This window comes from Condylura cristata, unplaced genomic scaffold (genome assembly GCF_000260355.1).
Source record: "Condylura cristata isolate star-nosed mole 26May11 unplaced genomic scaffold, ConCri1.0 scaffold00005, whole genome shotgun sequence".
Taxonomy (NCBI): domain Eukaryota; kingdom Metazoa; phylum Chordata; class Mammalia; order Eulipotyphla; family Talpidae; genus Condylura; species Condylura cristata.
This window is the reverse complement of record NW_004567106.1, coordinates 44,642,568-44,657,468: the sequence shown is the minus strand read 5'-3', so window position 1 is coordinate 44,657,468 and position 14,901 is coordinate 44,642,568.

Here is a 14,901-nt window from a genome sequence, read left to right as displayed (position 1 = left end):
ACAGTGATTACATACTTTGGTCATTGTATTGTACTAGTGAAATGCCAAATTTGAAAGGCCTGTACTGCAATTTTATATGTCAGATGTTGCCTGTGGTGGCTCTAATATGCACCTCAAGATTTTAAGGAGATAATGTTTTTAGAGAGAATTTCTGCTTCCATTATAGAGTATATACATAAATGTAAAATATTACAAAAGTGGAAGCAGTGTATTTTAAAGTAATTACAGTTCTAAATTTATTTTTCCTATTCTATAGTTGTACGACTTAAATGAATTACTGGAATGGGTAGTGAGTATACTTAAATGTTTTGATTCTGTTATTTTTTCATTAAGTTTTGTAAAATTAAATTGGATAATAAATTGTATGGACATCATGTATTAATTTTAAACTAAATCCCTCAAATACTAAAGCAAGTTCTTTAAGATAAATTATCCTCAAATCAGAAATGATAGGAGGTTCAATAGAATCTTAAAAGCAGACATTTGGCTAAATTCAAACTGTTCAACATCGAAATGTTCTAGTGATTACTCTGCTACATTCTAGGTGGTCAGTCATCACATCTGACTAGATACCAGTTTTGTTTCTTATAAGTCTGTCTCTCTAAGGCAGGGATCAGCTGTGATACTCAGCCCAAAAAAGGCCAAAATTAGATTACCCAATTTTTGTAAATACATACAGTCTGGCTTCTTCCTTGTGACAGTAGCAGGAACTGAGCAGGTACAGGAGTGACTATGTGGCCCACAAAGCCTGAAATGTTTATTTGGCTATTTACAAGAAAGGTTTCGTGAACTATTATCTGAGAAAAGGAATGTGCTTTCAATCCTAAGGCTAAGAGGCTGGAGAGAGGAGGCCCACTTGATAGGAGTTTCTCCCTCCTTGTTCTTTTTTTCTCATTTAAGAGACTGATACTGGAAGACTAATTCAGAAAAGCTATAACAACATGGATATGAAATGTGAAATTTTAAAAGCTGAAAGCCATAAATCATCTGCCCTAACAGTTACATGAGAAAGTATTTTAGCAGTAGAATAATCTAGTTACAGGTGAATTATTTTTATAAGCATCATTACAAGAATTTTTTTTTGCAGATGAAAGTAAACATTAATCACTTTTAATAAGAATTTTCATCCTTATAGTCCCTAGAGAAAATAAGGCGATTTTTTTTTTTTAGTAGTACCAACAGCACATCTTTCACAAAAACATGCTAAGGGGCTTAAACAGAATTAAAAATATTTAGTAACCATTGTGATAGCTGCCCATAAATTTAATTTCGTTTAAACATTGGGTTATGCTATAGACATTTCACAGAGCACAAAGAATAGACTGTACCTTTGTACATGGAATAGATTCGGGGTTGGAATGGTAATTCTATAAAGCTCTTAGCTGCTTGGAACTGATTAATCTCACTCCATCAATAAGCACTTAATATTTGGTTATTCCTGTTCTGAGTAGCAAATGGTTAAAATAGACATCAAACAGATCTGCTGTGTGTTATCCTGAAGTCAACCTAACTCTTCCAGACAAAAACAAATGGCATGTATGGGTTTCTTAAGTCATTCTGCAGCTGACATAAATGAGTAATACCCCTCAATGGGTAATGCCATGAAGTATTTGTATTTTAAATAGGCAATAGGACTTCTGTTTTAAGATTTTTAATTTATTTGTACTCTATACTTAAAATGGTTTTAATGATTATCCTTTATTTCCTTTCTTGAAATTGTTATGAAAAAAATTTATAATGAATTTCCATCTTGGGAAACTAGAAAGAAAAATGGCAAGGTATTTATTGTTCTGTTTGCCATAATTTAGAATTTAGCATTTAAACAAGTATTTTGTAGTTTTACATTCCTTTTTAGCCCATTCAGTGGAGAATGTCAGCTTTTCTCCCAGGTTGTATGGTAAATCAATTCTAATGTATTCAACATCGAAGATAAACATGTAATAAACATGAAAATAAAGTTTAGCTCTATTAGTGAAATGTTAAATTTGACTCTGTGCTTCAAGTAGTATTTATCTAGACTTTATCAGGTATTCCTCCAATTCAAAGAAAAGAAATAGATATTGAGAGGGAACGCTGTTAATCTACTTTGTTTACTTTATGAATGGCAGTGTCTCTTACTAAGGGATAAACCTTAGAAGGAGAACAGATTTGTAAGGGGCAAAGTAACGATTCCTGTTGTAAGATTTGAAATACTTCTAAGACATTTAAATGTTAAAGTGTAGGTACCTGGATATACAAATTTAGAAACAGGAGGATCTCAGGGTATGAATTTAATACATTGATGGTTATTAGAGACACAGGAGAGGTGCTTTTCTAGGGAGATTAGAGAGTATGGTCTCTAATTTGGCCATAGACTAAATTCAGCCCACCATTTTTATAAAGTTATATTGGAGACACTGCCATGCCCATTAATATAATTATCTATGGTTGCTTTCATGCCATGGAGTTGTGTATTTGTGACAGATGACCTTCAAAACCTGTAAAAGTCTATTGTAGAGCCTTTCAAAGAAAGTGTGCTAATGTCTGCAACTGAATTTTATAAAAGACCAACAAAATCATAGGAATTCTTGAACATGGCAGAAGATGAGTAGGTAAAAGACTGAGAAGTGGTAGTAGCTAGAGATGAAAGGAAAACTTAGTAGTGTGAAAGCCAAAGGGAGGAAGGTTTTTTTTTTTTTAGCACAGATGTTGAATGTTACTGAGCAATCAAAGAAAGAGAAATTAAAAAGCATCTATGGGGAAATATGTTGCTTGGAAACATTCCCTTCCTTCCATGTAGTAGAGGAGGAAGATATAAGAAAGAAGCTACCTTTTTTTTTTTTTTTTTAATTTTATTTGTGCATACAGAACTGGGGTACAGGCCAGAGACTCAGGGGTGGCGAAAGACTTCACCAGAGACAGAAGCTACCTTTTTTTAGCTACAGTTTTCTCAAGGACCCAGGGTAGAGGGAAAAAATGAAAATAGAGCCAGATGATGGTGTTGAGTTCTCAAGAAGACAGAGGAGGAAGGGGCCTTCATTCTAGAAGAAAGATGGCCTTCTCTAGAAGGGAGATAAGGATAGGTGCATACACAGACTTTGACTTCTTCTGCAACCTAAAAGACCAGGTCCCACTTTGGAGGAAAGAGACTGAAGGTTTTTAATTATTGTGGAGAAGAGAGTTATGAAGGACCTGCCTTCTATTTGAGAATTTACAGTGAACATTTATTTGCCTGTTGTGATTTGTTCCTCTCCTTAGTAGTAACCTAATGCTGGGGCCCAGGTACAAAGAAAATGGAGACAGGTGGGGTTTGCCAGGTAAATTTGAACAGAGTAATTGAGTTGTTGTTCCTGTGACCTAAATTGTGTATGTAAAGGACATGAAGCCAATGCAAAGCATTAAGAAAAGAGTCTACTGGACAATATAATAGAACTGTGATCTATCTTGTTGAACAAGCAGGTTTGAAAGAGCAGCAAACGCTAGTCTGAGACCAGATGCTTAGATTAGTGATGTGATGGATAGGAGCCAGGTCATGGTGACGTATGACACAAAGTGTCACACTGTAGTGGTTAAATGAAGTGAAGGAGGTCGCTGGATGCAGAACAAGATCAAAATCCCTGAAAAGTGGGTTGGACAAGTGGACATTAAAATAAACCAGGAAGACAGCATGAGTTGTATTGGTGAGGAAAATGCCAAAGTAGTGTGTAAATGAAGAGAAGAGACCAGGTCAGCAGCAAAGAGTATGGATGTACATAGCAGAGGGTGGGTGAGACCCTAACCAGGCATGTCTTTAAGGATGGAGCTCTCCCGCCTGGAAGGGTCCCAGCATGCATGAACAAATGCTAAAGGTCTGATGTCCTTCACTCTAATAAGACTTATTGAAGATGAAGGAAAGGAACAGATCAAAAACGTCTTGTTTTCATGGGCCTGCTATAAACACCCTTCACTGACAAAGAGTTCAAGTCTAAATACAATTGATTTGTGTTAAGACAATCAAAAGTTTTCTCCAGCCAGTTAGTAAGTTCTCGTGCATCTAGGTTCTTATTGAAAATTTTCACAAACTTTTCCTTTTACTGTATTCAGAATTTCCTGTTGTCTGTTCCCCATGGACTATATGGTACACAGTTACTCATTCCATTTAAAGCTATAAAGAATGTTGAGTTTTAGAGTCACCTGAATTACTGAGTTCACAATTTAACTCATATGAAAGTGAGTCCTTGATAATCAGAAATTGTGAGTGCAGCTAGCAATCACTTGGGCAGACTGGCTCCCAGATCTTGCTGGTTTACAGCCTCTTACAGCTTAAGTGGTTTATTCACAAGGGACCAGAGGCTTCTCCCTGAGCAGAGTTCATGCTCTTTTCTAGGTTGGATAGGCTGGCTATACTACTAGCTTTTCTACCAGCTTAAAATCTCTACTGGAAAGTACAATTTTATCTTACATTGATTTCTGTTCATCCCAGAAAAAAAGTATTGCTCTTCTGTTGGCAACAAATTTATCTTAATCCTTACTTTTTATTTAGTTCTTCAACTGCTGAGATAGTACTACTGATTTAAACTGGGAAATACAGTGTGTCATTTTTATTAAGATTAGCCATTGTGCATATGAACTGTTTTAATGAATTGGCAAGTTGGATTCTGGTAAGTTCTTCTTGAGTAGCCTGAGTTGTACCAGATTTAGGAGCCTAGAAAGAATTCTTATCTTTAACCTCTCCCTTTCTAATCCTTACCCTCAGCAAGTAAACAAGCATGTCCCTCTTTCTCCCATTTGGGGGGAAAAAATAACTCCCTTGGTAATACCAGCTCTGATCTCTCTTCTCCCATTCATACCCAGACTTCTCGAGCTGTGCTGTGTACATTTTCTCCCTTGTAGCCTCCTTTCCTATTCATCTCCCATCTGGTTCTCGTCCTCAAACAAAACATACCTCTAGATTGCCAAAAGCACATTTAGTTCTCTCTTTCTGTATTGTCCACTGCTAATGATTCATCCCTTAAAACTACATCTCCATCTTCTAAGTTGTAAAATCTTGGCTCCTTTTTCTCTGGGGTTCTTAACAAATTTACCTTTTAAATGTTAGCATGTACCATTTATCTGCATCTTGTTGTGACTGATCGCCATCATTCACATGATTTCTTTTCACCTGCCTATGTAGTAAAGTGCCTATGCATTGACAATTAGTACAGATGTCTGAATTTATCTGCCCATGATGCATTTTCTCCCAGGTACCCATGATTCAGATTCAAATGCAAACTTGTATTTCTCTGATTCTGCCTCCAAAGGTTCAGCTGACGACCCAAGTGAGATAATGCAAATATTCTCACCAACTCCTATTTCAAGCTTGCCTATCTGTCCATGAAATTCTATGAAAATTACCTAATAGGGCCCTCCCTGGTGGCACAATGGGTTAAAGCCCAGCACTGTGAAGCTAGCAGCAGCCACTTCAGTGCAAGTTTGATCCAGGAGGTGACCCACATGGCGCAGCAGACCTCTCCTGGCCCGCCTGCTGCTCCCCTCAGCAGTGTGCTTTATTGCTCTGCCTATTCTGCTCCCCACTCTGTCTCTGGTGAATCCCCAGTTCTGTATGCATAACTAAATCTTTAAAAAGAAGTATCAACTAGTTTTCCGATCCTCAAGCTACCTCTTTTCCTCCCACTCTGCCACCAAAGAATTCAAACAAAATCTAATAGTTTCAGTCCCTCTCTGAAGCAGTTGGTGTCCCCTTTGACAGGATCATTAGCAGAATCCAACCTACCTCCACAAAACCTCCTTGATCTACACATATCCTCAAACCTGCCCTTCATTTCCTGTGCCAGTGGCATAGACTGGCTCTACCTTACACACACACTTCCCAAAACAGTTTTCCCTGCCTTTGTTTATGCTAACCTCAAAACCAAGAATGCTTCCCTTTGGCCACTTCACTTTAGGTGATTAGATGGTAGTGTCTCGACAAGCATTCAGCAACCATTGCCACTCTCTGACATCCACACAGGTTGAGTATATTTCTACAATAGCACCATAGTCCATAGGTAAGCCAACAAGATAGTCTAGTGTTTCATTAATACATTTCTCTTGCTTTCAGCAAATACTAGACATTCAAATGTTTGTTGAATATTTAGACATTTGTAAAGTGTTTACTATTTTTTAAAAATAAGACTAGCTTTATCAAACTATACGCATATGCCATCTTTAAATCATGAAAGTTTCATCAGATAGGTTAGAAAACTGAGGTATGAAAAAGATAATTTATGATTACCATATATGTAGTTCCAGTTTGTGGGTTTTGATGCATGTATAGCTCTCAATTTGCTGAAAGCTAATCACCCTTTCCCAGAAAAATTCTCATTTGCATATATATAGAATAAATTGGACACCATTTAAAGGGTTTCATTCCAGACTACATTGAGAACTTTAGATACAGAGTGGTGATTAGAATTCAGGGCCCTACTAAATGGCTCTCCCTCTCTTTGAACTTTAAAATCTTCAAATTCCTAAAAGTATCTCTAATCACCTTAAACTGTTTTGGAGCAAGCAAATATTTCAGTTCAGCTGATGTAGATTCCAAAATTGGTGGCTATTTTAAATGCCTCTTTTACATATGGAAACTGACCATGTGATATGAGAAGGTTATGAGGAAAACGAGTCTGCAAACCATCAACACTAAACTTGAAAGCTTGCTTTGTACTTTATAAGATTCTTCTTCCAAAAATGGAAATCTGGGCAGTTCTGACCACCATGCCACTATGAACAAAATCTAGTGGGTACTTTTTGTAACAGGAAAACAACACAACCAGGTAAAAATCCAAATGAAAATGGGGCCCCTGCGAGAGAGCCAAGCACTGAAGTTGCATCTGCCCTGATTCATTGACCACGCCTGGGGACCTTAAGAGCATGGAAACAAAATCCAAAGACCTTCCCACTATAAAGCCTGACCTCAGAGGACAGCAGTGTGTGCGAGGATGAACCATTAAGATCATACCCACACCACCAGGGCAATGCAAGGAAAGCTGCTTTTTCAACAGACAGACCAAGTTAAACTCTATAAACTTGTCATTATAGACTAGACCTAGCGCCTATTTGCAGTCCAAATTCACATGTCTCATAAAACTTCAAGCTATAGATTCAGATTGAACTGAACTGGTAGGCTTTCTCAAATGCTTGACATAATGCAGGTCCTCTGTGAAAAGATCCCTTTCATCCTAAGCCTTTAAAGAATTCCCAAATTAATTTTCTAAAGAAAATGAACAACTCAGAATTAACTGATCACACAAGGAAATACCAACATGAATATGAGTGGCAAGAAAAGAGTAGATGAAAGGTTCAGATATTCATGTTACTAAGACATTATAAAATAACTGCCTAATGTTTTTCTTAAAACCAAAATAGTGTGATAAAGTGGGAATAGGAACTTATTTAATGACTAAACATTTGAAAATGGGATTAAGAATGTGTGGAAAACTTTCAAAAATTAGTAACAAATTAACAACCAGATTAGTGTAGAGATAACCAAGTGGAAAACAGCTCACAAAATCCTTATTCAGAATATGACACAGCAAATGGACAAAATGAAAAGAAGTTAAGCCATGTGGAACAGCATTAGGAAAAGAGCAAATGAAATCGAGTAAGAGGGTTATTTCAAGAACTACAGTCTGGATTTACCTGAACTGATAAGCAATCTAAAGATTACGGCAGCTCAATGAATCCCAAACGAGATAAAAGTATGGACCCAGACACATTACAGTAAAACCATAATCAACAACAAAGGAAGTGTCTTAAAAACAGCCAGAAAAAGGGCTCTGTTCTTCCATTAGAAAAATCAGCTTAAGGTAAAAAGATTGCTGCTGACTTTCAACATCAGAAGCCAGAAGACAATGTGACATCCTAAATAAAAGGATAATATCCTAAAAGGAAGTGACCGCCAACAAAAAAAAGAAAGGGATAGGGAGGGGGGGAAATAAAAGACTTTTTTAGACCAATGAACATTGAAAGTTTGTAATTAGCATAGCTTTATTAAAGGAAATTTTAAGATGAAGGAACAGTAATAAATGCAGTAAATAAGTATGGGTAAGCTAGGTAAAACTACATGAAATAATCATGATGTAGAAATTTTGTTTAAATCCATAAGCATAGCAAAAATGCAGGAGCAGGGAAAGTGGAGTTAAGTGTTCTAAGACGCTTTTGAATTGTCAAAAGTAACTAACAGAACAAGTGTTTAAAGGGCCAGAAATGAAAGAAAAATAAAACAAGTGGGACAAGTAGTAAAAATTATATAAGATGAATGATTTATGTATTTTCTATACATGTCAAAGTATACATCTATAAGAATGGTTTGGTTTTCTTTCCTATCTGTCCACACAAGAAACCTATCTGTCCACACAAGAAGATGCAAAAGGGTGAAACATTTTTTTAATTAGTAATTTACTGAAAATAGTTGCTGCTAATTTCCTTTCAGTCAAATGACTTGTTTGGGGTTCCTGATCCAGGAAGGCTAAAGCAACACACTGCATCACTCTGGGCTGCAGAACTGTGCCAACAAAATGTGGCATGCAATAGGCACATTCCAGGTAGGTACTCAGAGCTTTATTTACCCAAGCTTTGGAATAATATGTACCTCTGGCATAGAGCTGTCCCTCCGTCTCCAAATTACAGTGACGCCCAAGAGTCACATTTAGGAATGTCAGGGGACACTTTAGTGCAGGAAAAGACTTTCTGAGAAACTGTACCTGCTGGGATTCCTTTCTGGCCTCTCTTCCAACTTCATTCTTTTCACAACCATTCTTATATAAAATGATTGAGAGGGAAATAAACAATCAGAATAACCTGTAGGAATTTTATGAATCACATACATCTTACTCCTAGAAATCTGATTTGAGCCAAGAAAAAAAAGCTGTGTAGTAGTTTGCATAAACCAGAGAATTCTGAGACACCCATCACCTGTAGTCAAGAGCCACTGTTTGATAGAAACCACTACCCCACTATTGATGCAGGACATTCTCCTTAGTGCCTGAAAACCATATTAGCTCCCTCTACACCATCAGCAGTGTTTTCCCTTCTGCTCTGAGAACAAGGCAGAGGCGAGAGGGCTGGGAAGATTCCATGAGGTTTACCCTGTCATCACCCTGCCTGAAGGAGGAAAAGTGCTATTTTTCCTACAGGGAGCAAAGAGGAGAATGACTAAGCTCTGAGAAAAGGAAACATTTCAAATCAATTCCAGGCCCTGCAAATCTATTAACATGTCAAGTCCTCACCTTGTCACATGTAATCAACTGGAAAAGTAAATCCCAAGGGGGGCACTATCAACAAATTCCACATTAAAAAAAAAAAATGTTCTGGGTGCATACTTTTCTGTATCATCCAGGTGTATATAGTTCCCCCTTTACATAAAAGGGGAGGGAGGGCATTATTTTTATTATCTAGAAATAAGCATTTTTGATAGATGAAATTATAAATGTGAGTCCCTTAGAAAGGAGAAATTTTACTACTGGAGGAAGTGGGTGATGAGAGCTTTCTCTATTGAGGACCACATAACTAAAAAGCAACTTTATCTAGCAGTGTGTGTGTATCCATGTATGTGCATGTGTGTATACACATATTTGCATATATAAATACCTCATTCTTAACTCAGCTAGACTTGAAACTAGCAATAGGACAAAATAATATATGCACCACAAATAGTTAAAATGCTATGTCATTCCCATATCATGCACCCAAGGATACTTTAGCTCTAGGTGAGCAAAAAATACATAACTCACTAAATTCGTTTCCCTCCCGCTACAAATAGTATGCTCTGTGAGGGCAGGGAAACACCACCTGACCTATTCCTAAAACCTTAATCAGGGTCTGGCCCAGAATAGACATTTGACAATTGCATGTTGAGCAAATGAAGCTTCATCACCCTACAGTTTTCACTTCCATGTCACACCACCTATCCACAATCCAGCCACCTCTCACAATCCACCTGCCTCATCTATTCCATATCTCCCAGGTCCTCATTACCTGGAGTTTAAGGCGCTCTCAGTATTTAGCATCTTCTGTAAATGGGAGTAAAGTCCAGAGGCTTGATCAAATTCAGGGTTAGTATTTTTGTTAATACCATTTCATTGAAGATTTCTATAGCCAGACAAGTTTTGGCTGCCTTTGTAACAGATATGTGTGATCTTTGCATTCATTAATTCAATTGGGGTTTAAAATAGTGATACTGAAATTTATTTGTTTCTGTATCATTATCAGGGAGACAGCTATGCAATAATCAATCTTTCATTGACTATGTGATTATCCTGAGGTATCTGTCATATAGGAAAAGTAGGATAAATGCTTGAATCTGTCCAATTTTACCAGTTTTCAAAATAATAGGCTGCTTATTTAAAATACCTCTTTTGGGAGCATGTCCTGCTTACATGCTTTCATTGTCTGAAGACATGATATTCTGTGCCTTGTTACAATTTGTCTTATAAGAACTTAATATGGACTCTGTCCATCATTGTTTCCTGTTTTCACAATTAAATGAGCTTTTCTTTTAATTTTGCAAAGAATGGGTAGCCAGTGATAGTTTTTCTAGTGTCACATTTCTAGAAGTCATTTTGTTTTAGAAGAGCTTCAATACTTTCTGAAACATGCTCATATGTACCATCACTCATTCCCTATTCTTTCCTTATTTGCCATCTTTATTCAATATCAATTCTACTCCTAGTACTTTCTTTGATACTGTGATACTAAGACAAGCTTAATAGGAGAAGCAAAATAATTTGCAGCAGAAAATCACACATAGCACACAAAGTCTAAAATACTATCTGATCCTTTACAGAAAAGTGTGCCTGCCACCAAGTGTCCTAGAAACGACTACACCTCTTTGGGAAGCTGCACCCTGCTCCTCACAGTCTAGGGGTGTTGTGCATCACTCTGCACCACCACAGCAAGGAGACACAACCCGAGCAGGAGAGCCTGAAGGGATCTTTCCTAGGGCTGATAAGCAGGTTACCAGGAGCAAGATCTTTGTCAGTTCTCAGCTGTGGATTTGTGATTCTCAGGCTGCTGGTAGCCACTGCTTTTAGACACACGGAGGAAGCCTGTTTGTAACTGGAGAAAAGGAGGCTCAGGTTGTGAAGGAAGTTGGGGTAATTAATGAAACCTCTGAACTAAGCTGTAGTAGCTGTATTCCTGAACTTTGCAGTTACATGCGCCAATTAATTCAATTTTCTGCTTGAGCTCATTTGAGGTGGATTCTGATATTTCAGTCTTCAAAAAGTCAGACTAACAGGTGTACACATGAAAACACATATACATAGCCGTTTAAAGAATTATCCTCAAATCCCCTACAATATCTGTGTCTGCTACTTGGTTTTTCTTAGCTATAAAAGGATTAAAGACTAATAAAAGGGACCATGTAAGCTAGAGGAAAACTGTTGCTAAGTTTTAAAAATTAGTGCATACTTAAAAATTTAATAGTGTATGCTCAATTTTTTTTTAGCATTATACCAGTCATTTATTAAGTTTAGCATGTGGCTTGTAATGAAAATGAAGAGAATTGAGTTAGTGAGAACAAGTAACATCACATTTGATGGGCCAGTACTGACAGAGCTTGAATTAAAACTTATAAATGATAAAACTGAAATTAAGTCTTTCAAACAGAAGAGATTTTTACCAGAAAGGCCGTGCCAAGAATCTACCTACTGCAGCAAACCTTGAGACACAAAAAAAACTTGAGAACCCCTACTGTGAGACAGGTACCTTGACTTCTTAAAAATTACATGCAGTTTATGTCTGGCTTATTACATTTGGTTTTTTAAATGATAAAGGGCAAGGTCCTTATTTCTGTCATCTCTAATATATAGTCACGCCACCACCAGATGGTTTTAACAATGCAGTAGAAAAAAAATTCAGTTGATTATACCCAGTAATTAAAGACCTGGGCAAATTTTACAGAACTTTGAACCAGGTCAGACCCACAACAAAAAATTAACAATGACAAGGTGATTAGAGAGTGTTAGAGCAGACATTTGAGATTCATTAAGATGTCATAATACTATCAGAGCTACCTTTATCTTAAATAAGAGGGCAAAACTCTGACCCAGATAAATAATTTAGGACCAGCTTGAATTAGCTCCTTATGTGATTCTCTGGATACAAAAATCATTCGGGTGTAAGCATGACAGATGCAAGCCCTCAGGCTCTTGAAAGCAACCTCCTTTCTCTCTGCACTAGAATGGCTAAAGGCTTACTACTGTCCTTGCCACTGGAGCCAGGCAACAGGAGAGCTAGGATGGTAGGCTACCCCTGACCTTGCAAGCCCCAAGGATGAAACACAACACTCTGTATGGCTCTGGGGCAAGGACCCAACTGGCCATCAATGCCGCCAAGTGGGAGCCCAAGCGTCAGGCCCACAGCTGTGAGAGCCTGTTCCAACTCTATGGAAAACTGCATTGGACTTGTCCACAGATTTCTGTGGTTCACCTAATATCAGAAGAGAGATCCATGAGCAAGAAGGCAGGCCAGGGAAAAAAACACCTATTATTTTTACAAAAGAACTCTTTTCTGGTACATTTTTCCCCCCATAAACTATCTGAAACCAAAGGGGGCTAGTTCTTGATGTGGATGAGGAAGGCAATCAAAATGATGCCTATCATCCTATGTTTACTCATCTTGTTCCAAAGTAGTTAGGTACTGTGACTGGCTCTTCTCAGAAGAGAAGCTGCCTGTTTCCCAGGTGGCTCTAGAAGCTGGCTAACATTCAGAACGTGGGTTATAGGTTGTAAAGTAACTCTTTAGATAACCCTTCTGGCTTTGCCTCATCCTGTCCCAAACTACCTCCTATAAATTTGAGGTGACTTGTAGCAAAAGATTTTATGTACTTCTTCTCAATCTAACTAATGGCCCCAATAATAGCAAAAGCAACAACAGTCGCAGTAGTAGTAATAGATACAAGCCACTTAGACCATTATCTCATTTGATTTCACAAGAGACTGCTGAAGGAAAGCAGATTCTATGGTCTGCATTTTGCTGGTTACCAGACTGAAATTCAGAAAAGTTAAGCTAATAAGCAAGAAGGCAGACTGCTGGAATTCAAATCTCTTAGGTCACAGTCGATTCAAGGACAGGAGCCCTGTTGTTCAAAGAAGCTTTATCACCTACCACATTATCTCAACTAATTATCTTTGGAGCCTGAAATTAAGATAAATAATAAGTCACGAAACCAGAGAGACCTGCCTCTCAACTACTAACAGGAGTCTGACCTGAGTAGCTAGTGTTGCTTCCAAGACTTCCCATGGAAGATGAAATGGCTTTGTTCTGCCATCCTCCAGAGAGCTCACTGGTGACAACGGAGAGTAAATTCAGACATAAGAAAGAAATTTAGCATTCACAGCCATTCCAAGTGTTGGAGGAATGGCCGTGGCAAGATGGCCTAAAAGCACAGAGGGCTAATGGTCAGGGACCCAGCACCTGTGGGGTCAGAAAACAGCTCATGCCCCCTTCTTATCCCCAGATTTCGATGGTCACTAGAAAAGTGAAAAGGAAGAAAAAAGGCTTTCAAAACAGACATAATGGTTCAGTAAAGATGATGACTACATTTTTATCCTGGTCAGTGAACTAGGGAATAGATAACAGATTTTTCTTTATTTTTCCCAAGATCCAGTAGAGAGCATGGAGATAAATGGAATAAGAACTAATTGACGTTGAAGGCACAAATGAATGAGGAAAACAAGCAGGTAGGGAGTCTAAGTTAAGACAGTAAACATAAGTGTGTGTGTGTGTGTGTGTACATACGTATGTATTATCTGTACAAATATACATGGCTTTGTCCTTGTACAAAATATATGTGCTCTGTAGGACAGAGTCTGCACCTTTACCAGGAGGAGTAACATTAGGGCTCTGAACATCGGATTCACGTCCATGAGTCAACTGTGCCCTAACAGACTTCATTTCGGCAGTCTGCCTGCTCACTCACTCCTTTGCAAGGCGTTGCCCATCCCCTTCACACCCCAAAGTTATTACGGGAACAGCCACGTTTGGACAAGGCACCCCATCCTCTATGCCACTCCACACCCTACTTACTTAGCAGTTACTTACCTAACTACTTTAGAACAAGTTAAGCAGAACATAGGACGAGAGGCATCATTTTGATTGTGTCCACATCAAGAAATAGCTCCCTTTGGTTTCAGATAGTTTAAGGGGAAAAAATGTCCAAGAAAGAGTTCTTTGTAAAGACTGCTAAGAGAAAGACCAGCCAGTGTCCCTTTGTCAGGGCAAGTGAACGCCTACATCCAGCCCCAACCAGGCTGTGTTGTGAGTCGAGGAAATAGGACACAGGATTGTTGACAATGACCATTTTCTAACAGGTGGGTTAGAAAGTAGAGAAAACTGCTCTTCAGACTGGGGGAATAGAGACTTGCAAAGATGCAGGAAAGAGACTAGAGCAAGGGAATCTGATGCTTCCATGGGGCTTTTACCCCAAGGTCCAGAACATGTCTAAGGTCCAGCTTCCTCGTGACATCGGATTCCTTGAGAATCCTTTGCCTTGAGCTAGCTGGTGGGGATTTCCGTTGCTTACAGCTAAGGGCCATTGTTTGTCAGAAGTTTAACTGGGGATGGCTGAGACCAGTGCCATGGGAACCCCCTGAGAGCACCTCCCCGACAGCCTTCAAACCACCTGTTGTAGCTCCAGCGACATCCCGCCATCTCACCCATCAAGGTAAAATTCAAGTTTCCAACTTGATGGCATCAGACACTGTCCTCATGCCATATAGTAATTTCAGTTAGGACACTGACCACAAACACAGTCTTGGATTTATTCAGGTATCATGTTTTAGGAAGGATAGCAATTGTTCATAGTACCTTATCTGAAACTCTTCAGACCTTATCATCTTTGGAATTCAGAATTTTTAAATTCTAACAAGTATGGCCCATGCATTATACATGACAGAACACCCC